Here is a 25,877-nt window from a genome sequence, read left to right as displayed (position 1 = left end):
CAAGTATGTATTGAATAACTACTAGATGTAAAGCAAAATATTAGACACAAGGAATACAGGAATGAACAAATCAACATTGCTGACAGCTCTCACAGAGCTTAAAGATAATTATTAATCAGATAATCATAGAAACAATGGAACATTGCAAAAAGGACAAAGTCAAGAGGTCAGAGGAAGTTTCCCTAAAGAAATAATGCTTGAGCTGAGTTCTAAGAAATAAACAATAATTAATTAAGCAAGAAGAGAGAAAAAGTAGCATTTCTGGCAGAGGAAATATCAGAATATCATGTGTAAAAGCTCAGGGGCATGAAGGGTTGTGGGTGACACTGATTTCAGAAAGAAGTCAGTAGGGCTGGAGTGGAGACCATCCAGGAAAAGACTAGAGAGGACGAGAGAAATAAGAGGGCATGCAGAGCCTTTGAAGTCATGTTATAGAATTTTCTTTTCATCCTAGAATCAAAAGGTAGCCATTGATGGATTTTAAGCAGGTGGTATTGTGATTGGCTTTGCATTTTGAAAAGATTAGTCCAGCTACAATATAGAAAATAATAGGATGGGAGTAAGCTTCTTAGTAGAGCAGAGAGAAAGTTACTGTGCAGGAGAGTAATGATGATAATTTGATGTAATATAGTTTGATGGTAGCTGAGATAATGAAGCTGGAGAGATGTGGATCTACTTGAAGGACATTTAGGGGATAGTTTGACATAATTTGGAATTGGATTGGATGTGGATGGAGAAGAGAGGAAAGGGGATTGTCCAGGATGACACAAGATTCTAGCTCAAGTAACAGGATGGATGACTAGGCCATTCCCTGGGCTGGGAATTTTAGAACAAGGCTACATGTCAGGAAAAGATTACGGCTGCATTTGTGAACCACCTGAATTTGACTTGCTTTCAAGATTTCCCATAAGCCATGATATGTAAGTAGTAAAACACACAAGTCTAGAGGACAAATACAAAGTCTGGACTAGATTTTAAGAGGTGAGTAAACAGTATTAATGATAAATGAGGACATTGGTGTAGATGAGCTTGCTTGGCCAGGGAGAGACAGCATCATGGGAGAAGAGTACTAAAAATCCACATTCGAAGATACTAATACTTAATATATCAAGAGAGGAGGAAGAATCTGCAAAGATAATAGAGAGGAAAATACTAAAGAAGTAGATGGAAATGCACTTGAGCATTTTGTCATGGAAACTAAATACTGAGACAATTGCCATTCAATATGTTAGGACTGTGAAACGGATAGACAGGTAGATACATACATGATTTATGGACAGATAGTAGATAGATAGTTTGATATAGATATAGATAGATGATAGATACATAGATAGAGATAGATGACAGATACATAGATACATAGACAGAGATAGATGATAGAGAGAGAGAAAGAGAGAGAGAGATAGATGGATGGATAGATGGATAGATAGATATAGATAGATGAGAGAGAGAGAGAGAGAGATTCCTATTCCATGGTATTAAGGAACATATAATGGTGATGCACATGCTGATGTTAAATATTACAATAACAATGCAAGGAAGTATATGACTGTAATGACAAATAAGTTTAAAGAAAAATGCAATTACTGTGGGCTGGGATGTTTAGGGACACTTAAAGGAGACACAAGCATAAGTATGGTCTCTCACTCACCCAGTTACTGTCTTATTTCAAAGATTATAGAGTATCTACACTTTAGCAAACATTGTACTTGCTGAAACATATGCAAATATGCATGAAGCATGATTCTCTCCTTGTACAACCTGGGGTAGGTTTAAAGATAACTAAGTCACACTTACATCTAATTTGCTGTGTTCTAGTAGAAATGGCACAGGAAGCCATTAGAGAATTGAGAGTTCCTAAATCAGAATGAAGGGATCAGGGTCCTGTGTTCTGAAGTTTCAAGAGCAGGTTGAAAAGATGATGAAGACTTACGAAAGAATGTTGGGGAAAGTGAGAGATATAGAGATTTACTTTTCAGGTAGCAAAATCAGCATCAGTTTAATGCAAAAAGTTGCAAAACTACATGACAAGTTTGAGATCCTATGGGTTGTTCTACATGGCATAGGGCAGGGTGACTCATTAGAGATGATATTGGAAAGGGAGGTAAGAACCAGACACTGGTCTTGTGTCCAGGTAAGGAGACTAGGTATCTTCATAAAAACTCTCTGTCACCCATTTCATGCAATCCTCAACCTCACTAATTGTGCACTGGCCATACTATCTTTCTTCAACTCTCCAAATTGTACCAAGCTCAAATGGAAAAAAAAGGGTCAGTGAGAATTGAACAGGCAAGAGAGAATTAACCCCAAGTATATTACAGAAAACTTCAGAAAGCATAGCGTCAGATTTTACAAGATGAAATAAGTTAATTTACAGGTTGCCAGATGGTCACCATGCTCCTATAGTCTCAGGAATTTTTTTATGCCACTCCTAGGACAAAATCAATATCTAACCATTTCATTTATTAAGTAGTTAGATACAAACAAATTAATAACTATTTATGTCCTGACAACTTAGAAATTGTTTTAAGAAATAATATATAGAGATTAAAAGGAATAATACAGTTTTTATAATGAAATATAACTATGACTGAGACGTGGGTGCCTGTTAAACCCTGTAAAACTTTTCAACAATAACTATGGTGACAAAATAAAATTGCCTTAATGGGCAATTCTTCCTTAATTTGACAATCAAGGGATTCTATAGCCTGCCTATGGAAAGTCTGAGATCCTACAGGCTGCTCTACATGACATAGGACAGGGTATGTAAGACAGGGTGTGTAAAGCCTAATAGGCTTTCCTCTTACATGCCCTACACTAAAGTAGGCTTACACACCCTAGGCGTTCCTCTTATATACTCTCTAGTTCCCTATTAACTCTGACCCAACACATGCACGCCCTAACACTTAAACAGAATTCACAGTCATTATCCCCACTTCTCTGTTATTTAAGGGAGAGACATGCTAGAGATCCAGCCACCTGTAGTAACTGATTATTGAATACTCACACACACACACACATTAGTACCAATAGACATTTGCGGCACAAAAAAAAAAAAAGCAAAAATAAGACACCAGATGAATAAGCATGATGCAGAGACAGAAAAGACTTTCAAAGTTTTCTAATTACTGCTTTCAAAGAATTAAAAATATTTCTCATAAAATAATAACAGGCTGTTAGAGAGAGAAAGAGAAAGAGAAAGCATGCAAGTGTTTATACACATTTGAAACATAATTTTACAAAGAAGAAAGTCATGTACAGAACAATAAAATGAGTATGCTGGAATTTTAAGTCAGTGATCTGGAGGGTTAAAGTCCAGGAAATTTTGTAAAGGATTAAAGTAAAAGACAAAGAGATGAAAAAATTCTAAAAATACTAAAATATACAGAAATAAGTCAGTAAGCTCTTCCTCCCCCTACTAGTAATTCTAGTAGGAGATAACTAAGATTCCAAAATGAGTGAGGATAAAAATAATCAAAGATATATACTTAAACTAATATAACAATATTAGACCAGAACTAAAGAACAACATAATATGTTTAGATTGAAATGTTTCTCCAACTACTGAGTAGAAATAATGACAAAAGAGAAAACTACACCTAGGCACAGGTTGTTAAAATTGCAGAGCTCCAAGAATAAAGAGAAAGAAAAGGTACAAAGAAATGGAAGTCAGGCCATATGAGAACTGGTTTAAGGCATAAACACTGTTGGCTGACTACTTGCATTTTAATCTTGGTTCTGAAATATACTATAGTTCTATATGCTTAGACAGATATTTACCATCTCTGAGTCTCAATTTACTTACCTATAAAATTGGAACAATAATATTACTCACCTCTGTGTTTTCAGGCTAATTAAATGTATGAACTGATGGATATGATTTGATTAAAAGAATGCGTGGCACACAGAACTAATTAAAATAAGCAACATTCCTGGATGTTTTGATAAAATAAAGCATTTTCAAATTTCTAAAGGGAAAATCATTTGAACCTAGAATTCTGCATCTAAACTGATTCGATTCATGGAGAAGGCAAAAAGATGTAATTAGACTTGTAAGAAGTCATAAATTTCACCAACCATATATCCTTTCTAAATGTTATGTTCTGAAATACATATGCAGAACATGCAGGTTTGTTACACAGATATACATGTGCCATGGTGGTTAGCTGCACATATCAACCCGTCATCTACGTTTTAAGCCTGGCATGCATTAGGTATTTGTCCTAATTCTCTCCCTCCCTTTGCCCCCAACTCTCCTACAGGCCCCAGTGTGTGATGTTCCCCTCCCTGTGTCCATGTATTCTCATTGTTCCACTCCCACTTATGACTGATAACATGTGGTGTTTGGTTTTCTGTTCCTGTATTAGTTTGCTGAGAATTATGGCTTCCAGCTTTATTCATGTCCCTGCAAAGGACATGAACTCATTCTTTTTTATGACTGCACAGTGTTCCATGGGGTATATATGCCACATTTTCTTTATCCAGCCTATCATTAACAGGCATCTGGGTTGGTTCCAAGTCTTTGCTATTGTAAATAGTGCTGCAATCAACATATGTGTGCATGTGTCTTCATAGTAGAATGATTTATAATCCTTTGGGTATATACCCAGTAATGGGATTGCTGGGTCGAATGGTATTTCTGGTTCTAGATTCTTTAGGAATCGCCACACTGTCTTCCACAATGCCAACTATATATCTTAAATGATAATTTTATTTAAAGAGATAATACAGAAAATTGGGGAAAACTCATCAAGAATGAAGACAATCAAAAAACAATGAAACTTTGCATGATTTAGAAAAGTTAGGGGAAGCGATAAAGAAAAACAAGAGAATCCATGGTACTTCAAATTTACAAAAGTCTATTTCAAACAGTAATTTTAATAATATAGAACTCCATGTCTAAGCCTAGCGATTCCTAGATTGCTTCTACACTGAGTAATGTGTACATACTCATAATTTTGTCACTGCTGTTTACTTCTTTTTTACTGTTGACTCAACATAAAAACAAATCACAAGAATCAAATCCACAAACTGCTGTAAAATATGATAAACCTTGACAGTAGGAAAATAATAATATAATTAACCAATTTGGCAGTTCACAAAGGGATGAATGAAAGAAAAATAAATATGAATGCTAAATTCTTCATCTTTCACAGCAGGAAGTCCAGCAATAGCATTTGAAGACAATATATGAAAAAAATAACGGTTTATGGAATCAAGAAATTATCTTGCTTTTCTTCTAAGTACTGCGCCATTGCAGTACCAAAGAGTAGATACAAGAGCGATTCATTTCTATAAATAATGCAGCTAATAAACACAGAAGGAATGATAGAATATCACCCTTTTACAACTCCTAATGAATTAACAGATCTTCGTATTTTTAAATGATAGCACAACAAAAATAGAGGCAAGTGTCTGCACCATCACTGAAGTACTGTAGTTCCCCCAGCCAAAAAAAAAAAAAAAAACTTGGGAGGCCAAGGAGGGCAGATCACCTGAGGTCAGGAGTTCAAGACCAGACTTGCCAACATGGTGAAACCCCATCTCTACTAAAAATACAGAAATTAGCTGGGCATGGTGACAGGTACCTGTAATCCCAGCTACTTGGGAGGCTGAGGCAGAAGAATCACTTGAACCTGGGAGGCAGAGGCTGCAGTGAACTGAGATCAAGCCACTGCATTCCAGCCTGGGCAACAGAGCAAGACTCCATCTCAAAAAACAAACAAACAAACAAACAAACCTGAATCTGATCAAAACGCTAGTAGTAATGATTAATTTACAAGAAGTTTAGAGGCCAATAAAATATGTTAAATGACACCACAGGGATTAGGACACACACACACACACCCAACAGGACACACACATACAAAAACAAACAAGCAATCATGAGACCACACATCTTACAAATGAATAAATTAAAAGGGGATGAAGAAATTGCAAAAACCTTATAAGGCTTACCATCCAATCACAGTAGTGTCTTAACCATATTCTGATTCAAACAATCTTAAGAAGGAAGAAGAAAAGGAGGAAGAGAAATGGAAAAGAGAAAAAAGGAGGGAAGAGGAAAGGTGGAAAGGGGAGGTAAAGAGGAAAAAAATGGGGGCAAGGGAAGGGAAAGGAAATCATGTATTCTGTATTGGAACAAAATGGTGGAGCTACTTGATGAAAGGCATCGAGCTCCTGAAACCCTGCCTGGGGAAGAGCTGGTGGGTTAAAAATGGCTTCCAGTACCCGGTATAACCCTCTCCCTTTGAGTGTGGGCAGGACCTGTGAATTTAATGGCATAGTCTTTTTAATGATTCGGTTATATTATGTAAGACTTCATCACAGTAGACTAGGGAGATTTCCCCAAAGAAGGCTTATACCTTCTTAAAGGTGTAAGCCACCTTGGTGTGAGGCCACTGTAGCTAAGATCTCAGGGTGAAATCTAAAGACATGGGAATCCCCAGCCAATAGCCAGCAAGGAAGCAGGTAACCTCAGTCCTTTAGCTGCAAGAAACTGAATTCTTCCAACAACCCGAATGAGCACCCATGGCGTCCCATGAGACCACCGCTCTGACAAACACGTTGATTTCAGCTCGATGAGATGCTGAGCAGAGAACTCAGTTTACCCATGCCTGGGCTTCTGATCCATAGCAATTGTAAAATAATAAACTTGTAATGTTTTAAGCCACTATACCTGCCCTTTGACCAGGAATAAATTATTCTGTTACTGGAGTAAGAAATAAATTTCTATTGTCTTAAGCCACTGAAATGTAAGGGTGCACAGAAATTACCTGGAGGATCTTATTAATAAATACAGATTCTGATTCTACAAGTCTGGAGCAGGGATTGAAGGTGGAAGCCGCTTGCTGCTGTCGATGTACAGGTTTTACTGGCTGTGCTCGGATATGATGTCCCTTAATTTTGCCTCAACCTCCATTACCCAGCTCCCGCCTTTGAAGGGGACTCCTTAAATGCCTAAGCACTCCTCTCTCTCTCTCAGACTTCAGGCCTTTGCAGCGTTCATCAAGATTGTCCTTTCCTCTGCCCCTCCCCACGCCCGGCCTCCCAGGGCCAGCAGGGGGCCCGTGCGCCACCGCCTTGCGAGCCCAGGAGACTCCTTGGCTTCCCGCGCCCGGAGCCACCTGTGCCACCTCCCTGTCCGGTCCGTTAAAGAACACCTAGAACTCCCACAAGACAGCTCCGCCCCAGGCTCTTCCAAAGGGACATCCCCGGCTCCTCACCGCGGACTCAGGACCGGTGGTGTCCAAAGACCCGCGAGCTGCGCGCCCGCGGGGAAGGAGTGAAACAGACACCTAGCGCAGAGCCCAGGTGGAAGCTCCAGGTTACCCCAGACCTGGCCTAGGACTGGGCGCTCTGAGCCACCGCAGCCGGTCTTTTATGCCTGCAGGAGTTTCGGTTTCCTTTCTCCTCTCAGAAGCACTTAGGTTTCAGTTTCCCTTCAGCACGAATTAGGCGAGGCACATTTGTGGAAAGTTTAGCATCCTTCCCTTCAGTCAGAATCTTAAGAAAGGGAGCATGGCGAGATGTTAGTTAAAGGGTATGAAGTTACAATAGCTAGGAAGAACTAGTTCTGGTATTCTATTTTGCAGTAGGGTGTGTATAGTTAACAATAATGCATATTTCAAAATAGCTAGAAGAGAGAATTTTGAGTATTCTCATCACAAAGAAAGAGTAAAGTTTTGAGGTAATGGATTGGCTAATTATCCTTTGATCATCACACAATGTATACACATGTTGAAACGTCACATTGTACCCCAGAAATATGTACAATTGTTATGTGTCAATTAAAAATAAAATGAAACTAAAAAAATAAAATAAAACCTTAGACAAAAGAAATAAAAATGGGCTTTGGAATTTGGGCATAAATATAGAGTAAATTCAGGCAGAAAAATTCACAACATCTCAACAAGATAAAATCAAGAAGAGTTAGAATTTAGGAATAGATAAAATGTAAAAGACACTGTGGAATCTGAAACCCCGCAACGAAATGGGAGATCTTGCTGCTTCTACTAGTATGCAAAAAGAAAAAAGAAAGTATGTAACAATACATGAACTTTGAGTTTCTGTTATGAGAAGCTGATGATTACTGTTCTGCATAAACTGTAATTGGTACTTTCATGGGCCAAGAATCAACATTAAAAAATAAATTGAAAATGCAGAGTGGTCACATTTATTTCTGCCTTAAATTGATGAAATGTTCTCTTAATTTTTGCCTGTTGATACTTGCAATGTGGGTTTCAATACTCATCTCCTTTCCTTTCAGTGTCCTAGTATGCTTCATTTCATTAATGCTATAAATGTGCAAATATATTGGAAATAGAAGAGGGTGTGGAGGAAAGACAGCAGTGAATTTGGGTAATCACGGTGATAAGAAGCTACAGGCTGCTTTGTCTACAAGGAAAGGAAAGAGCCAAGGTCCAGGCACTGCTTCACAGGGAACACAGAATACAGCTAGTAGTGAATGATACTTTGTCTTGTGAAAAATTAGAGAGTCAAGTTGTTAAAAGAGGGGGATATGGGGAAGGAGGACATTTCTCACATCCATCAGGCAATTACTTGTTTATTCATTTGTTCAGAAATTCACGTGTTTGTTAGTGATGAGATTAAGAAAGAAAATAAAAGAGTCTAGAATTTAACACATGATTTATCTTAAATCAGCCAATATTCCTGTCTCCTTCACTGTGATCTCTGATGTACCTGCCTGGGGTAGGCTGCATGATACCCTGCACTCCTCCCTCCAAAAGAGACCAAAATCCTAATTCCTAGAACCTATGAATACGGTAACTTTCATAGCAAAAGGAACTTTGCAAAATAGATTAAATAAGAATCTTTAGAAGAGGAGATAACCCCTTACCCAGGATTATCCAGGTGGGCCCAAGGTCATCAGAAGGGCTCTTATAAGAGGGAGACGAGTTCGAGAGGGCGATGTGATGATAGAAACAGTCAGTGACAGAAGGTGGGGACACTACACAGATGGCTTTGAAAACAGTGGAAGGGACCACAGGCCAAGGAGTCAGGTGGTCTCTAGAAACTACCAAAGGCAAGGAAACATTGTTTTTTTCTACAGCCTCCAGAAATCAGCCCTGATAACACCTTGACTTCAGCCCAGAGAGACTGATTTTGAACCTCTGAGCTCAGAACTGTAAGAGAACAAACTTGTGTGGTATTAAGCCACTAAATTTGTGGTAATTTGTTACAGCAGCCATAGAGAACTAATACAGTATTATGAACTACATTGTAGGAAATGAATAACATATTTGCAAACAGCAGAAATAATGGATTGTGTTATAATATGAGGTAGAATTAATTCAGAAGGCTACTATGTGCTAAGCAATATGCTAGTACCATATCAATGATCACAGCAAGTTCATGAGGTGTGTACTATGATTTCTGTCATTCTGTAGACAAGAAAAATAAAGCTTAGAGGGATAAAACATTTAGTAAATTATACTAAGATTCAAAACTCGGTCTAACCCAATGGTCTATCTACCATATTCTCTATTACATAAGTTCATCAAATGCTTCAAATTCTACAACTGAAAGTGTTTCAACCAGTGGACAAATGATTTTATTTTGCTTAAATTACAAAGTTTTTTAGAATATATGACGTTCCATGGTTGTTTTGAGTTTCAGTGACTTTGGATTTATCAGATGAGAGTTCAAGGAAACCTTGACTCATCCTCTTCAATTTTCCACCCCAAAGTATGTAAACACACAGAAACTTTAGACTGTTTTTTCTTTTTCCGCTTCAATAGCCTACTCCCATGACCACACCCTGGACTTTGTTCTGAGGCTTGAGAGTCACATAGTTTAATTTTCCTTTTAGACCCCTCCCTTTATGCCCTGTACTTTAACCTCTCAGTACCCCCAAATGTCTGTCCTATCAGGGTGAACTCCATGAGCCAACACTTCAACTCTCCTCTTAATTAACATGTTCAACTGCTTGAATCTACTGACTTTCCTCTACACTTGCCTATAATTTACTAATCCTGATTAATTCAAGTTTTCTTTTCTTTTTGATACCCGGTCACCAAGGGGAATGACCCAGTTTTGATAGTTTTGATCTTATCAAATGTATTGTTTAACAACACAGCTGATACCTTTTTTCTGTTCCCCTCAGCCTTCTGCACATTTCACAATGACTGTTAAAATTCAGCACTTTACCATTCTCAAGTCTTTTAAATGACAGAACATCTCTTTTTTTTTTCAGGGAGAATTGTCTTCAACTTTCTGATAACTCCATATTCCAGTCTCACACAGAGTTTAAGCAGAACACACAGCATGCCACTTATCCACAATATAACTAGCCTTCTAGATCTGGGTTTGGATCTCTCCTCAAGCATCCTAGCCCATCATTCTTCAGTTTGTTCTGAAATTTTGTCAACTAATCTCTTTGTCAACTAAAACATAGTGTTCATTCTACTAATAGGTTCAATTAGAACCTATTCAATTGAATAGATTCAATAGGTTCAAACTTCCATTTTCAAACAATAACAAAAATGATGTCATGCTTGATTTCAACCCTTCTCTTTTCAGCATGGTGCCCTGTAGTGTTCTTTACTCATTGGCTAAACTTCTTCACCTCCCTTCAAACTTCTCAGGCCCATTGGCCTAAATCTGATCTGGAACTGCTCTGTCAAAGATATCCAATGAGGATCCACTGACTGACAAATCCAAACAATGCTTGTTTAGTCCATGTTTGATTTACTTGCCTCTCTTCAGCATTAGAAAGCTAGTTTGTACATATAAATGACGAATTGATGGGTGCTGACGAGTTGACGGGTGCAGCACACCAACATGGCACAAGTATACATATGTAACAAACCTGCACGTTAAGCACATGTACCCTAGAACTTAAAGTATAATAAAAAAAAAAATTTTTTTTAAAAAGATTAGCTTTTACAAATTTCTATTAAAACAAGTTTAATATTGAAAAAAAAGTGAAAGAATTTAATGCATTTATTTTCAAAATAATTATTTAAATTTTATTACATAGTTTTTTTCATATTTGGATAAACTAAATTCTCTGAGAAATGCATTTTTTTCTGGGAAATAATAAAGTGTTAAGGATACATTGATTCCTTTTACTATTAGATTTCCTTGATGATAAGACTATGCCCTGTGCTCTGCCTTAACAAAATAGAACTCAAACTCCATCATTTTGAGTGACGTGAAAAACATTGAAAAGATTGAGAATTTGATAAGGATGAAATAAAATATGGGTCTTGGCAGCTTTTCATTATTATGAAATAGACTTCAAGAAGATTAATGCTTCTAGGTATTATTTTATGCTATTTCAATTATATTTGTGATTATGAATCTATTCTATTTTGTTGATTTTTTAAAATAAAATTTTGCTCTAGTAAAAAAAAAAAAAAAAAGAAAGATAGTTTGTACTAGTCCCTCTCTTCCAAAGTGCCTCATCTCCCTTGATTTCAGTTACAATCTTCTCCTTCAAGTCAATTTCTTTTTCCACCTTCTATCTAAGGATTGGTGGAATCATCACATAACTGCTGCTCAAGTTGGAAACCTGGGAGCCATTGTTGCATCCTTACCTCCCTCAAATCCCAGTAAATTCCAACTCCTAACACTTACGGAATCTCGAATCTCTTGTCTCTTCCATTTTTCCAAAGGCTAGAGCAAGCTTCATCATTTCTAATCTGGACTATTGAAACAAGCTCTTCACCTTCTAACTCCAGTCTGTCCCTCCAATTCATTTTCTACTCTGCTGCATTCTTTTCTTAGCATGTAAAACTGAGCACATCAAGACCCCATTAAAAAACACTTCGATATATGCTCATTGCTTCTAGATTAAACTTTCCTATCAATATTTCCTCTCTTCTTAGAACACTCCATATAGCTTATTCACCACCTCTTCTCTCCATTGGTGAGGGAATGATTCCCACCCTAGGGTTAAGGGATGGCCAGACTCATGGCACTTGAAACGGGAGATTGACAGCAGTTTATTAGTTACATGTCCTCCCAGCCCAGGAAAGAGGAAACTATGCACCACACAGAACCACACCGGGATGGAACTCAGGAGCAAAGTAAAAAAGCAGGGACTATGGGAACCAGGCTCTGCAATTACCAAAGGATAGGAGGAAGTTCCCTGTTTCCCACAGGAGGATGTGATTGTTTGATTGAATAATTTTGCTGGATGACAAAACAGTGAAATCCAAAAGTTAAGTGCAATTGGTAGGGCTGATAGAGAAAGATCTAGGTGGGAAGCCTTTGGAGCTGGGTGCACAGTATATCTGGTGAGAGCCCAGAACTACTGGTTAGGTCTTTGGGACCCCAAGAGCCTCAAAGGAGCCTCAACTTTCACATGAAATTTTTGTGCCTTATAATACAATACTTTTCTATCCACTTAAAATTTGATGATGTCTGAGATTTTCTGAAAGTAGGAGGGCTTTCCTAGGAAGCAAAGCAGGTACTTGACCAGGAGGGAGAGGATTGAATAGTGAGACAGAAATCAAGAACATGAAATTTAGAGGTGCCCCCATTACGACCAATAAAAACAACTGAGGGACTCTTGTGGCACTGGTATAGGGAGTGTGAGTCCCCAGAGGTTGTGAGTTTACATTAATCAATGCAGGCATGTAGCAGTGGTGACACCCACCAGGACATCTATTTGCCACACTGTAACTTTAATAAGAGCTCTTTGAATTGCCTGTTAGGCCTCTTAAACTGACTGGTACCAATATACAGGCAAGGTGGAAGTTCCACTGAATGCTTTTTTCAAGAGCCCAGTGTTATACATTCTGAAAAGTGAAATGTACCTTTCTCACATTCATTAATGTCTAGAACTCCAAAGGGGATAAGAAATGTCCTTGTGAGGGCTTGTATTATGGCCTTAGTATGTCTAGAGGTATTTATTACCTTAATTTATATTTTGGGTATCAGTAAGAAAGGATATTTCCAGAGTTTTTTTTACCCCAAAGGAAGGAACTCATAGGCCATGGCCCTAGAATGGCCCAATAATACGTAACAGCAGACAGATGGGACCAATTCTCAATGAGGGCATCTAATGCTGAGATGACTTTCAAAGTTTAGCCAACTGTGCTGATGCTTGGGTTCCATCCTTTTTCAGGGACACCCTGGTTAAAGGATGGAAAGTAGCCACATTCCATTGAGCTCTAGCACATATGGTAGTGGTGATTCCATTCATTAAATCTATGAACTCCCATTTCTGTTCACTCAGTTGATCCAAGAGGCTTGCCAGGTAGTGTGGAGGCCTTCTCCAGCAATGTGACATCTGGCAAGAGACTCAGGACAGGGGAAGCCACCTCTTTCTGCAAGTGAGCTATGCCAGAGAGCCCAAGTTTGGCTCCATCCTGCATCCATGAGGCCTTGGTAGCAGAGCCAGGCCATGAAGTGTTGCTTCCATGACCAAAGCATAATGGGCAATTGGATAGAAAAGGTCACAGGCTTGGGGACTGTGACAGCCTCTGTTTTCAAGGAAGTCCAGGATGTGGCTAGTAAAATGCCAACACAATGGTGTACAGTACAGGGCTGAAGAAGGGCAATATTTTGTATCAGAAGTCTGGACAAGTTATAGCCATCACAGGTGATCCAGAGAATTCATGAGGCATGAGAAGAGGTTGTTAAAGCCACCTCTACAGTGAAGAAGTCTCTGAGGGCACTAACAGAGATGCCTGCCCATTTCAGTTTGGACAGATTTTATAGCATTTGTTGGAGGGACCCCTCTTTAAGGTGGGCTGATTTGCAAGTAACAGCATCAGCAAGATTAAGTAAAATTTGTAAATGTGGAATATGTTGCCTCCAGAACTCAAAAGGAATAAAAGATGTCAGAGAGGGACAGTTATGTTCCTCTGCTCATCTTGACAGCATCAGAGATGGAGTAGTCCTCAGTTCACCAAATAATTTTCAGGAATTTAACCAAGGTGGCAGGGTCTTACACTTATGCATGAACCAATGATCCATTCCCTTTTCAAAGCTCCTTTATGAGTATTTGCATGTCTTGAATGAGTGTCCCAAATGAACTCTCTGCAGAGGAGGATATCATCGATGTAGTATCGTACCTGTGCTTCTGGAGAAGGGTTGAAGCAGTTAAGATCTTGCCTGAAAAAACTGTGTGCAACAGAAGGCTGCTGAGGTATCCATGGGTGGCCTGGTAGAGGTGTATTATGTCCCTTCAGAAGTGACGCCAAACTGCAGTCAAGAGGCTGGTGAAATATTCACTGAACAGAACTTGTTAGTGAATTTATTATAGCAGATTTTTTTTTTTTTTTTTTGAGATGGAGTCTCGCTCTGTCGCCCGGGCGGGGTGCAGTGGCCGGATCTCAGCTCACTGCAAGCTCCGCCTCCCGGGTTTACGCCATTCTCCTGCCTCAGCCGCCCCAGTAGCTGGGACTACAGGCGCCCGCCACCTCGCCTGGCTAGATTTTGTATTTTTTAGTAGAGAGGGGTTTCACCGGGTTAGCCAGGATGGTCTCGATCTCCTGACCTTGTGATCCGCCCGTCTCGGCCTCCCAAAGTGCTGGGATTACAGGCTTGAGCCACCGTGCCTGGCCAGCAGATTTTTTTTAAAACAAATTTCTGGTTGGATAGAATCAGTAACTTTTTTTGAGCATTATGTATGAAAGCCTTAAACGGGCCCACAGCATTAAGTTTGTGAGTTCATTCTTTATTAATGAACATTATTAATGAACATTAAGTTAATTCTTTCAAGGTTTCAGGCCATGGCAAATTGGGCTGTAACCCACTGTTACCATATTGTTTTAGCTTTGATTTTTCTCTGACTCCAATGTGATTGTTGTTTCAAGAGCTTTACCTGACATGTGGCTTTGTAAGAAAATTCAATACTGCTATTTCTCCAGCTACAATAGGTTTTTACAAAGCCCAGATAATTGCATGCTTTCTTAAAATTAGGATGCCAACAATTTTTTTTTTTCAAAGACAGTTCATTCTGTATTAATTTTGTTTAGGTTTGAATTGTGTAGCCATAACTTCAATATTAAATTTATAAATCAGAAATAAACCTATGGTATTAATAAATTCGTATGTGTATCTATGAAAAAGTGATTATGTCAATAACAATTTATTTACAGAAACAAAGAACATTTCCTTGTTTAAGAATATATTCAAACAAAACCACAGATGCAGGTGTAAAATTAAAATTAGTATACTTCATCTGTGATATATCTACCACAGGCTTTTTCAACACCTGTTGACCAGTCAATGAGAGGAAACATTGGGGTCTAAGGATATGCCAGTTCCATAGAAATTCTTTCCCCAAATAGTTATGAACAAACTGCTTGGCCAACAGATATACAACAGACCTCAGGATTTTAAGTAGCAGAGCAACTGTCTTCAGTGGTTGGCATTTCTTAAATATTTAAATCCTTCTTTGGTTCAACAGCTGATTTCCTCCTTTGTCCTATTCTTTGCTATCTGTTTTCCCAGGGAGTGACAGCCACATCTTTCCACATTAGACTTCTTGGATAAGAAGCTTCTCAAATTGTCCCACAGCAGTCCATAGCTGTCCAGTGGTGACCTCTTAGCTTGCAAGTTGAATATCTCCTTTGACAAATACCTCTATGAGGCATGTATAATGTAAACTTTAAGAGAAACAAAACACTGTGCATTTTTAATTATGTCAAATAAGTCTTAAAGCCATTTTTAAATATTCAATTATTTTGGTAGATTTCCCTTTTCCCTTTAGTGGAGAAAAATAAATAAAATAATGTAGAAAAGCAAAGTGTTTCATCTAGTCAACATGTTATCCTTTATTTCAACTCAATTTAAAACATTAAAGCCTTCAGCCATAAAAAAGATACTTACATTTTTAAATAATGCCTTCATAGTGTAAATGCAAATAATTTCTTCTTCTTTCCATTAGCATTCAGTAATGAGTTTTTACTGTGCTATATCACTTTAAATGGTCCCTATGACCACTCCTACCAATAGTGTAAAAGTGTTCCTATTTCTCCACAGCCTCACCAGCATCTGTTGTTTCCTGACCTTTTAATAATTGGCATTCTGACTGATGTGAGATGGTATCGAATTGTGGTTTTGATTTCCATTTCTCTAATGACCAGTGATGATGAGCATTTTTTCGTATGTTTGTTGGTTCCATAAATGTCTTCTTTTGAGAAGTGTCTGTTCATATCCTTTGCCCACTTTTTGATGGGGTTGTTTTTTTTCTTGTACATTTGAATGTAAATTCCTTCTACATTCTGGATATTTCTTGTAAACGTGAATGTAAATTCCTTCTACATTCTGGATATTTCTTGTAAACGTGAATGTAAATTCCTTCTACATTCTGGATATTAGATCTTTGTCAGATGGGTAGATTGCAAAACTTCTCCCATTCTGTAGGTTACCTGCTCACTCTGATGATAGTTTCTTCTGCTGTGCAGAAGCTCATTAGTTCGATTAGATCCCGTTTGGCAATGTTGCCATTGCTTTTGGTGTTTTAGTCATGAAGTCTTTCCCATGCCTATGTCCTGAATAGTATTTGCCTAGGTTTTCTTCTAGGGTTTTTATGGTTTTGTGTTTTACATTTAAGTCTTTAATCCATCTTGAGTTAATTTTTGTATAAGGTGTAAGGAAGGGGTCCAGTTTCTGTTTTCTGCATATGGCTAGCCAGTTTTCCGAACACCATTTATTAAATACAGAATCCTTTCCCCATTGCTTGTTTTTGTCAGATTTGTCAAAGGTCAGATCGTTGTAGATGTGTGGTGTTATTTCTGAGCATTTGCCAGAAATGCTATATAGAATTCTCTATATATCTGTTTGGTATCAATACCATGCTGTTTTGGTTACTGTGGCCTTGTAGTATAAAATCAGGATGCGTGATGCCTCCAGTTTTGTTCTTTTTGCTTAGGATTGGCTTGGCTATGCGGGCTATTTTTTGGTTCCATGTGAAATTTAAAGTGGTTTTTTCCAATTCTGCAAAAAAATTCAATGGTCGCTTGATGAGAACACCATTGAATCTATAAATTACTTTGGGCAGTATGGCCATTTTCATGACACTGATTCTTCCTATCCATGATCATGGAATTTTTTTCCATTTGTTTGTGTTCTTTCTTATTTCCTTGAGCAGTGGTTTGTAGTTCTCCTTGAAGAGGTCCCTCACGTCCCTTGTAAATTGTATTCCTAGGTATTTTATTCTCTTTGTAGCAATTGTGAATCGAAGTTTACTCATGATTTGGCACTCTGCTTGTCTGTTGTTGGTGTATACAAATGCTTGTGATTTGTGCACATTGATTTTGTATCCTGAGACTTCGCTGAAGTTGCTTATCAGCTTAAGGAGTTTTTGGACTGAGATGATGGGGTTTTCTAAATATACAATCATGTCTTCTGCAAACAGAGACAATTTGACTTATCTCTTCTTATGTGAATACCCTCTATTTCTCTTGCCTGATTATCCTGGCCAGAACGTCCTATATTATGTTGAATAGAAGTGGTGAGAGAGGGCATTCTTGGGATTACGTTTATTGATTTGCGTGTGTTGAACCAGCCTTGCATCCCAGGGATGAAGCTGACTTGATACTTGTGTATATTTTATGAAGTTCTTGGGCTGTGTTTTTCAGCTCCATAGGTCATTTATGTTCTTCCCTAAACTGCTTATTCCAGTTAGCAGTCTCTGCAACCTTTTATCAAGGTTCTTAGCTTCCTTGCCTTGGGTTAGAACACGCTCCTTTAGTTCAGAGGAGTTTGTTACTACCCACCTTCTGAAGCCTACTTCTGTCAATTCTTCAGTCTCACTGTCATTTTGTGCCCTTGTTGAAGAGGAACTGTGATCATTTGGAGGAGAAGAGGCATTCTGGTTTTTGGAATTATCAGTATTTTTGCTCTAGTTTTTCCTCATCTCTGTGGATTTATGTACCTTTGATCTTTGAGAGTGATGACCTTTGGATGGGGTTTTGTGTGTGTGGGGGGGTTCTTTATGTTGATGTTGATTTTGTTACTGTTTGTTTTTCTTCTAACAGTCAGGCCCCTCTTCTGCAGAGCTGCTGCAGTTTGCTGGAGGTCCACTCCAGACTCCGTTCACCTGGGTATCACCAGTGGAGGCTGCAGAACAACAAAGATTGCTGCCTACTCCTCCCTGTGGAAGCTTCATCCCAGAGGGGCACTGGCCTGATGCCAGCAGGAGCTCTCCTGTTTGAGGTGTCTGTCGACCCCTGTTGGGGGATTTCTCCCAGTCAGGAGGCACGGGGATCAGGGACCCACTTGAGGATGCAGTCTGTCACTTAGCAGAGCTGGTGTGCTGTACTGGGAGAATCCCTCTTGTCAGAATCAGCTGCTCTCTTCAGACTCAGCAGGCAAGAAAGACTAAATCCCCTAAGGCTGTGCCCACAGCCACCCCTTCCCCCATGTGCTCTGTTTCAGGGAGATGAGGGTTTTGTCTGTAAGCCCCTGACTGGATCTGTTACCTTTCCTTCAGAGATGCCCTGCCCAGTAAAGAGGAGTCTAGAGAAGCAGTCTGGCCACAATCTCTTTGCCGTGCCCAGCCCAGACCTCCCAGCCTCCTTAGCACTGCCAGGGGAAAACTGCCAACTCAAGCCACAGTAATGGCAGATGCCCCTCCCTCTATTAGGCTCAAGCATCCCCGGTCCACTTCAGACTGCTGTGCTGGCAGCGAGAATTTTAAGCTAGTGGATTTTAGCTTGATGGACTCCATGGAGGTGAGATCTGCTGAGTGAGACCACTTGGCTCCCTGGCTTCAGGCCCCTGTCTTGCTGGGGTTCCAGGCGCCGCTGGGGTATGGAAAAAAAAAAAACAGAAACGAAAAAAAAACTCCTGCAGCTAGCTTGGTGTCTGCCCAAACAGCCGCCGTGTTTTGTACTTGAAACCCAGGGCCCTGGTGGTATAGGCACACGTGGGAATCTCCTGATCTGCAGATTGCAAAAACCATGGGGTTATTGTAGTAACCTGGCAGGGGAGTACAGTCCCTCATGGCTTCCCTTGGCTGGGATAGGGCGGTCCCCTGGTTTCTTACACTTCCCGGATGAACAGACGCCCCACCCTGCTTCTGCTCACCCTCTGTGGGTTGGATCCATTGCCTAACCAGTCCCAATGAAATGAACTGGGTACCTCATTTGGAAATGCAGAAGTGATCCACCTTCTGCGTTGTTTCACCAGGAAGCTGCAGACCGAAGCTGTTCCTATTTGACCATCTTGGCCCCTCCTCAAGATAACATTTTTTAAAAATGGCTTTCAGATGGGGGTCTCCCTATGTTGCCCAGGCTGCATTGAAACTCCTGCACTCAAAGGATCCTCCTACTTTAGCCTCCCAAGTAGCTGGGTCTCTAGGCACACACCACCAGCCTAGCCTGACAGCATCTAAAACACTAATTTATAACACCATATTACTTTCCAGGCACTAACCTCATCCTTAATGAATCAGTTCAACCTTGTTATAATAACTTAAGAGGCTTAGTCTGATGTAAATATTCTAAGGAAGAGAACTTCCGTATTTCATATTCTTGTATTGCAATATTTCATAACAGGTATGTTTTTCTCCACTCTGTACAGAATGAAAGAAATGTCATGTTGCATTATGTTTTTTGATGAAATCACATCCAGTTTTCAGACCTTTCAGAAGAATAAGCTTTTTTTTTTTTCCTTTTTTTTTTCTTCTTATGGATTTCTTCCTTCACTCGCCTTATACCAGGATTTACGGACCAGGGAACCTAGGCAAATGCTGGGGAGGCCTCCTCTGGTCCGTAGTCCACTGAGGTTCACCATGAGACTCATTGTTCTAATCCCCATGGCCCATTACGAAGAATAGGCAATCACTACTTTCACTGCAGCTTCCAAGGCCATGATGCTTAATTTCAGTGCCCAGGAGTTCATGCCCAGGCCTACTATGCCTGGACACTGTTCTGTCCTGCATGAGTGTCCTGGCCAATCACAGAACCCACCACCCACCTGCTTTTCCAGGCTCTGAGAACTCAACTATTTCTCGGGCTGAGACCAGAATCTTCCACTAGAAGCACCAGCCCCGTCTGATGCTTCTAGAATTGTTTCCATCATACGTATAAATCTGTATCATTTTGAGGGTTTTTACACCTATACTTGCAATTTTTTTATTCTTATAATTCAGAAATACAAAGTGTGAATTTCTCTCTGGGATAGAGGAACTCTACCTATAATAAGACTTGGCTAGACTTCCGGAGAGGTAGAAAGGAAAACTTGTATTTTTTGATATACCTTAAGAGGAAGGGAAACATTTTTTACTCATTTTAAAATGTCGACAAGAGCAAAAAGAAATGAGCAAGTTTTTGTTAAAGGAAATATTAAATGAGAGAACATTTCTTCAGCACTGCATTGAGATGGGGTTGTAAAGTTTGCCTAAGATTTACCACAGTTATTGCCTAGGTTCAGCTCAGTCTGGAGAAAAAAAAAACCTGGTAAGACTCTGAGATATGTACTATTCTTTCAATAATAAAACATTGGAGGGAGGTGGGGAGGGTTAATGGGTACAAAAAGATTAGAAAGAATGAATAAGACCTAGTATTTGCTAGCACAACAGGGTGACTATAGTCAATAATAATTTAATTGTACATTGTAAAATAACTAAAAGAGTATAATTGGATTGTCTGTAACACAAAAGATAAATGCTTGAGGGCGTGATATCCAATTTTCCATGATGTGATTAGTACACATTGCATGCCTGTACCAAATTATTTCATGTAGCCCATAAGTATATATACCCACTGCATATGCATAAAAATTAAAAGTAACTTTTTAAAATTAAACATTTGAAAACATTAACATGATGGTGGATTTATATAATTTAAGAGAAAAAGCATCTATTTTATTGAAAAATTAATAATATATTGTATATATTATATTATTCACCATTTATCTGATTAATCCTGATACTCCATTCCCTAATGCTCATACCACCATCAAGATTTTTAAATGTTAATATTTTTACATATTGTACCATATCTTGTGTGAAGAAATAAAATTACAGGCATATTTGAAGCTCTTATTTTCCCTTCCTCAATCCAATTCCCCAGACTTCTTCCAGTGATTCATCTGCTGTCTTCTAGGATGTGCATTCTTAGGTCTGAAGGCTTCCAGATTAGTTTTTCTGAAGAAAAGTGGGGGTGGGAAAGTAGTGCACCTCAGGGATTCTTTCAGCCTGGTTTGAAGCCCCTACGTATATCCATAGTTTGCCAATTAAAAGTATTTGTAAGGAAGTGCCCTGGTGCCTCCAACTCCTGAGTCTCCCTGGGCTTTAAGACAAATCGTTTGTGTGTCATTCGCATCTCTTTCTGAAGGGGTTTCCATTTTGATTCGCTCTGCTCTTTAATTTAGTTACACCACTGCTTCATCTGTTCACCATTTCCAACAATCTTGTTGATTTCTAGCATATTTTCATATTTTACTATCTCTTACTCCAATCTTTGTCCTGTTAGGTTTGTATTATGATATTTGCGAAGTTTTCAAAAGAAAAATCATATGTTAAATCAGCCAAGCTCACTTAGAAACTTGTTTAAACAAGAAGCTGGATCAAGTGTGATGATGAAGTATCATATAAATAAAAGACTCAGTACTTCAATTCCAAGTTAACATAACAAAGAATTTTTCATTATAGTTTCACCCTTTAGATATGGTTCTGCTACCACACATTGGGATAGCCATGATTTTTGTTCTATTTACCTATATTTGCTATTTGGAGGATTAAAATATTAGACTACATTAAACACAGATGCTACAGAATAGATAATACGGGTCTTGTGGGGCATTTTGACAACTAACGAAAAGATTTATCCTTGTTATGAACAAGTGTCCTCCCCTACAGGCTGTATTTAATTCTGACATCTTCTGATGTCTTATGATCTAGTACTCATTAACAATACAAAGAAATCTTTGACATTGGTCTTATATTTATATTATTTATAAATATTCATAATCCCATTTAAAAATGCTGTTAAGAGATGAAAAAATGGAAGGTTGAGTCATTATCAACTGAATTAAATCAATATAGAGAGATAATTGCTTGGGGTTTTTATTTTAATCCTAGATATAATCTTAGAGCACCCCAATTTAAAGGTATACAGAACAAAAATATCTAAGTTGGGCTCATCCATTCATCCATTTATTTATTCTTCCAACAAACATGTCCTGGATGCTTGATGTGTTAGGAACTGATCTGAGAAATCAATGTATGACTTCAACCAGGGGTGTCTAATCTTTTAACCTCCCTCGGCCACATTAGAAGAGGAAGAATTGTTTTGGGACGCACATAAAATATACTAACATTAATGACAGTTGATGAGTTAACAAAAATAAAAAAAATCTCATAATGTTTTAAGAAAGTTTATAAATTTGTGTTGGCCCACATTCAAAGCCACCCTGGGCCATGTTGGGCAAACTTGGCTTAAACCCAGCCCCTATATGATTCTTGGCAATCAATTTGATTTTCTTGTCATTAACTATGTCTATAATATTCATCATCATTAATGACCACTTTTACCTAACAATGTGAGTAAAACAGATAGCTATTTTGTAATAGTTACTGGATTACTATGTTAAGATAATCTACCAGTTGAGTAAAATTTAAATGCACACAGAAGATCACAGGAAGAAGAACTTTCATTGGAGTTTCACTTTTTCTACTTGGAATCACATACTGTACTTTTAATTGACTAAAAATATGCTGCAATGGCAAGTGGTCATTTTCAGCTACAAGTCCAGAGTACAGAGGAACGTGTTTAAATCCTACATTTATCAGATCCATAAACATAGTTCCTTCTATGTTAAGTGGCTTTATTTCTAAGCACTCAGCCCTCAGTCCTGGGGGTACTTCCCAGCCCGCTGCTGGAATTCCTGATCATGGCACTCTGCTGAAACATGAGCTCAGTTACCAAATATAGCTGAGTGGAGTAAGAGGACAGATGAGAGTCTGAGGCCATAGTTGCCTCAAAGTGACCACGGACCAGGCAGTCTTTAATGAATAGATAAGACCAACCTCCATTCTCCCAGTAAAGAAATATTCATCTGAAATTCATCACTTTTCTGGAGGCCTCAAACTGACCAAGTGTTGAAAAGGTCTTTAAGGCGTATCTCAAAATGTTAACAAATAGTACAACATTTCAAGAACTTAAAAAAAAAAAAAAGCTAAAATCATAACAATATTTTTTCTGAAGTTATGATGCTACTTAGAAGATGCCTTGATTTTGTTTTTACTTGGAGAGGAAAGGTGATAGGAATAGTATAGTCTTTCCAAAATAGACAATACGTAAGATTACCTGCAGGCTTTATATCCACCTATGCTCTTGGAGAACTACATTTCTACTATAATCACAAGCATGCTACATTGGTGCTTTCAATCACAAAAGGATTAAATATACTCATGGAGAACTTCTCTCAAGATTGTGCATATGTTTCACAGAAAATGATACAGCAGTTATAGGAAATTTCACTCATACTTAAGCTAAATACTGATGGCTAAAAACCAATACATTGTATATTTTAGTAACATTTGAAGTTGTGGATTATACTTTCAGAGGATTTTTAAAATCAATTCACTAGATATAATAAAGTAATTGATACACTAAATAGAAGTTCTTAAAAATTATATTAATACATGAAATGCATATATTTATCTTTCAAAAACTTAAAACTTACCTAAGAAAACTACTATATATTCTCTGGCTGCTGGTTAAATTAAAACATTGCATTATAACATCACATTGCTTTAAGTTACATGTGAAATTTTCTTGCATCCAGTATATGAGGCTGATAGAGATTAATTTTAGGCTCATATCTTTTTTGACATTTGCTATAATTGCTAATTGCCTATTAGTATGAAGAATAGATATAAATGAAGAACACATACAAATTCTTTCTAAAAGTTTATTTGTAATGGCTTTAAACCATTAAAAATCAAGTAAATCACTGTTGCACAGAAATTAAATCCTTATTACATGATAAATATCCCTTTCCATAACCAAATCTTATATAGATATGATTAAGAGTTTGAGAAATAGTCCAGCGAATTAGAGGAAAGTCTCTACTGTCCAAATCAATTATGTAAAATCATAAAATCATGGATGACTCATTAAATTATTGCAATTATGGACAGGGGCTGAGAGATTTATTGGGCTAATAAGCAAATTTATTATTTACATTCCTAGGAAACAAATTAGAAGACATACTTGCCTGGCACCAACTCAAATCCAGTTTCACAAGAAAAAAGATGTCATTCTCCCATATTTTTTATTTTTTTTTTTTTGAGGCGGAGTCTCACTCTGTCGCCCAGGCTGGAGTGCAGTGGCCGGATCTCAGCTCACTGCAAGCTCCGCCTCCCGGGTTCACGCCATTCTCCTGCCTCAGCCTCCAGAGTAGCTGGGACTACAGACGCCCGCCACCTCGCCCCGCTAGTTTTTTGTATTTTTTAGTAGAGACGGGGTTTCACCGTGTTAGCCAGGATGATCTCGATCTCCTGACCTCATGATCCGCCCGTCTCGGCCTCCCAAAGTGCTGGGATTACAGGCTTGAGCCACCGCACCCGGCCCATTCTCCCATATTTAAAAAAAAATTCTTCACTTAATCTCATCAGCAACTCCAACTATCACTCCATATCTCTGCTCCCTTTTACATGAAAACTAAAATCTTGTCTGTACTTGCCTTCTTTACTTCTTCACCTCCCAGTCTCTCCTCAAACTACTCCATCAATATTTTTATCCTGACCACTCCCTTGTGAAACTGCACTCTCATGGTAACCAACAACCTCCACATTGCTACACCCCTTCTCATCCTACTCAACGACGACACAGTTGATTACTCCCTCTTCTTGAAACACATTCTACACTTGACTTAAAGAACACCTCCTTCTCCTTTTTTTTTTCCTACCTCTCACTGGCTACTTCTCAATCTTCTTTTCCAGCTCCTCAATTGATTTCTGACTTTAAAATGTTGGACTGAACAAAATTTCATCTCTCTTCTATTTATACTCACTCATGGTGATTTCACCAACTCCTATGGCTTTATATATTATTTCTGTGCTAACTACTCCCATCTATTTATCTCAAGCCCTGGTCTCTGCCTGAGTTCAAGCTATTACTGGAATGTCTCATATGCTACTCAAACTAGTTTGTTCCAAAACAGAACTCACAAATCCTCCACATCCTCATACATCCTCTTCTCTGTCTCTCTAAATAGTACTCGCCCTATCACAAGGCAAAATCCTCCAGGTCATCCTTGTTTCCTCTCTTCGCCTCCTAACCATTATATGGTTCATCAGCAAGTTCTTTCTTGAATTTTCCAGTTATCTGGAACTTCACTCAGAGTTAACCTAAATACTGATGGTCAAATACTGATCCCTTCTAATTGTATCCAACTGATTCCACGTTCCATGACTGTCATAGTAACATGCTTCTCCTCCCATCTCCTTCTCTCTATGCTCATGTCACTGGAAACATCTTTTATAAATGCAAGTCAGATCATATCCATATCCTAACTAAACTGTTCCAATGGCTTTCTTTAACATTTAGGTTTACAGCCTACAAGATCCAACATTCCATCACCTTTCAAACCCCTCCAGGCTCACCTCACACTGTGCTCTTTTGTGCCACCTAGCTATGCTGGCCTTCTCTCTATAGCTTGACCACAGTTCATTCTTTTCTCAGGACCACTGACCTACTGTCACTTCTGCCAGGAAATTTCTTTCTCCCAAACAAGTGCATGGCTCATTTCATCTCCCACGTTCTACATCACTCCCTATTTAGTCATAGACTTTATTACTACATAAAATTATATTATATATGTTTCTTTATTATCTTCCTACTTCATTAGAAGGTAAACTTCTTAAAAGCAATGACTTTTTTCTTTTGCTTATTTATGTCCATATTCTAGATCAGCATCTGATGCATAGCAGGTGTTCA

General features: G+C 38.5%; 1 protein-coding gene across 9 annotated transcripts in view; it reads right to left on the bottom strand.

The window, feature by feature from the left end:
- DDX60 (DExD/H-box helicase 60) overlaps window positions 1-7,408 on the bottom strand; it is a 145,119-nt gene extending 137,711 nt beyond the window's left edge. For 6 of the 9 annotated variants that reach the window (XM_023228678.2, XM_023228685.2, XM_023228650.2 and 3 more), the window contains exon 1: window positions 7,227-7,408. The gene's annotated coding sequence lies outside the window, so the exon portion shown is untranslated. Of the gene's footprint in view, window positions 1-6,776; window positions 6,852-7,226 lie in introns of all 9 variants that reach the window. The other 3 variants (XM_023228660.2, XM_031935302.1, XM_026446696.1) reach the window with 3 other exon arrangements.
- Between the last annotated feature and the right edge of the window lie 18,469 nt (window positions 7,409-25,877).

The sequence above is a fragment of the Piliocolobus tephrosceles genome, chromosome 3, assembly GCF_002776525.5.
Source record: "Piliocolobus tephrosceles isolate RC106 chromosome 3, ASM277652v3, whole genome shotgun sequence".
Taxonomy (NCBI): Eukaryota; Metazoa; Chordata; class Mammalia; order Primates; family Cercopithecidae; genus Piliocolobus; species Piliocolobus tephrosceles.
Note: the sequence above shows the minus strand (reverse complement) of the source record. Positions and strands in the feature narration are given on the sequence as shown.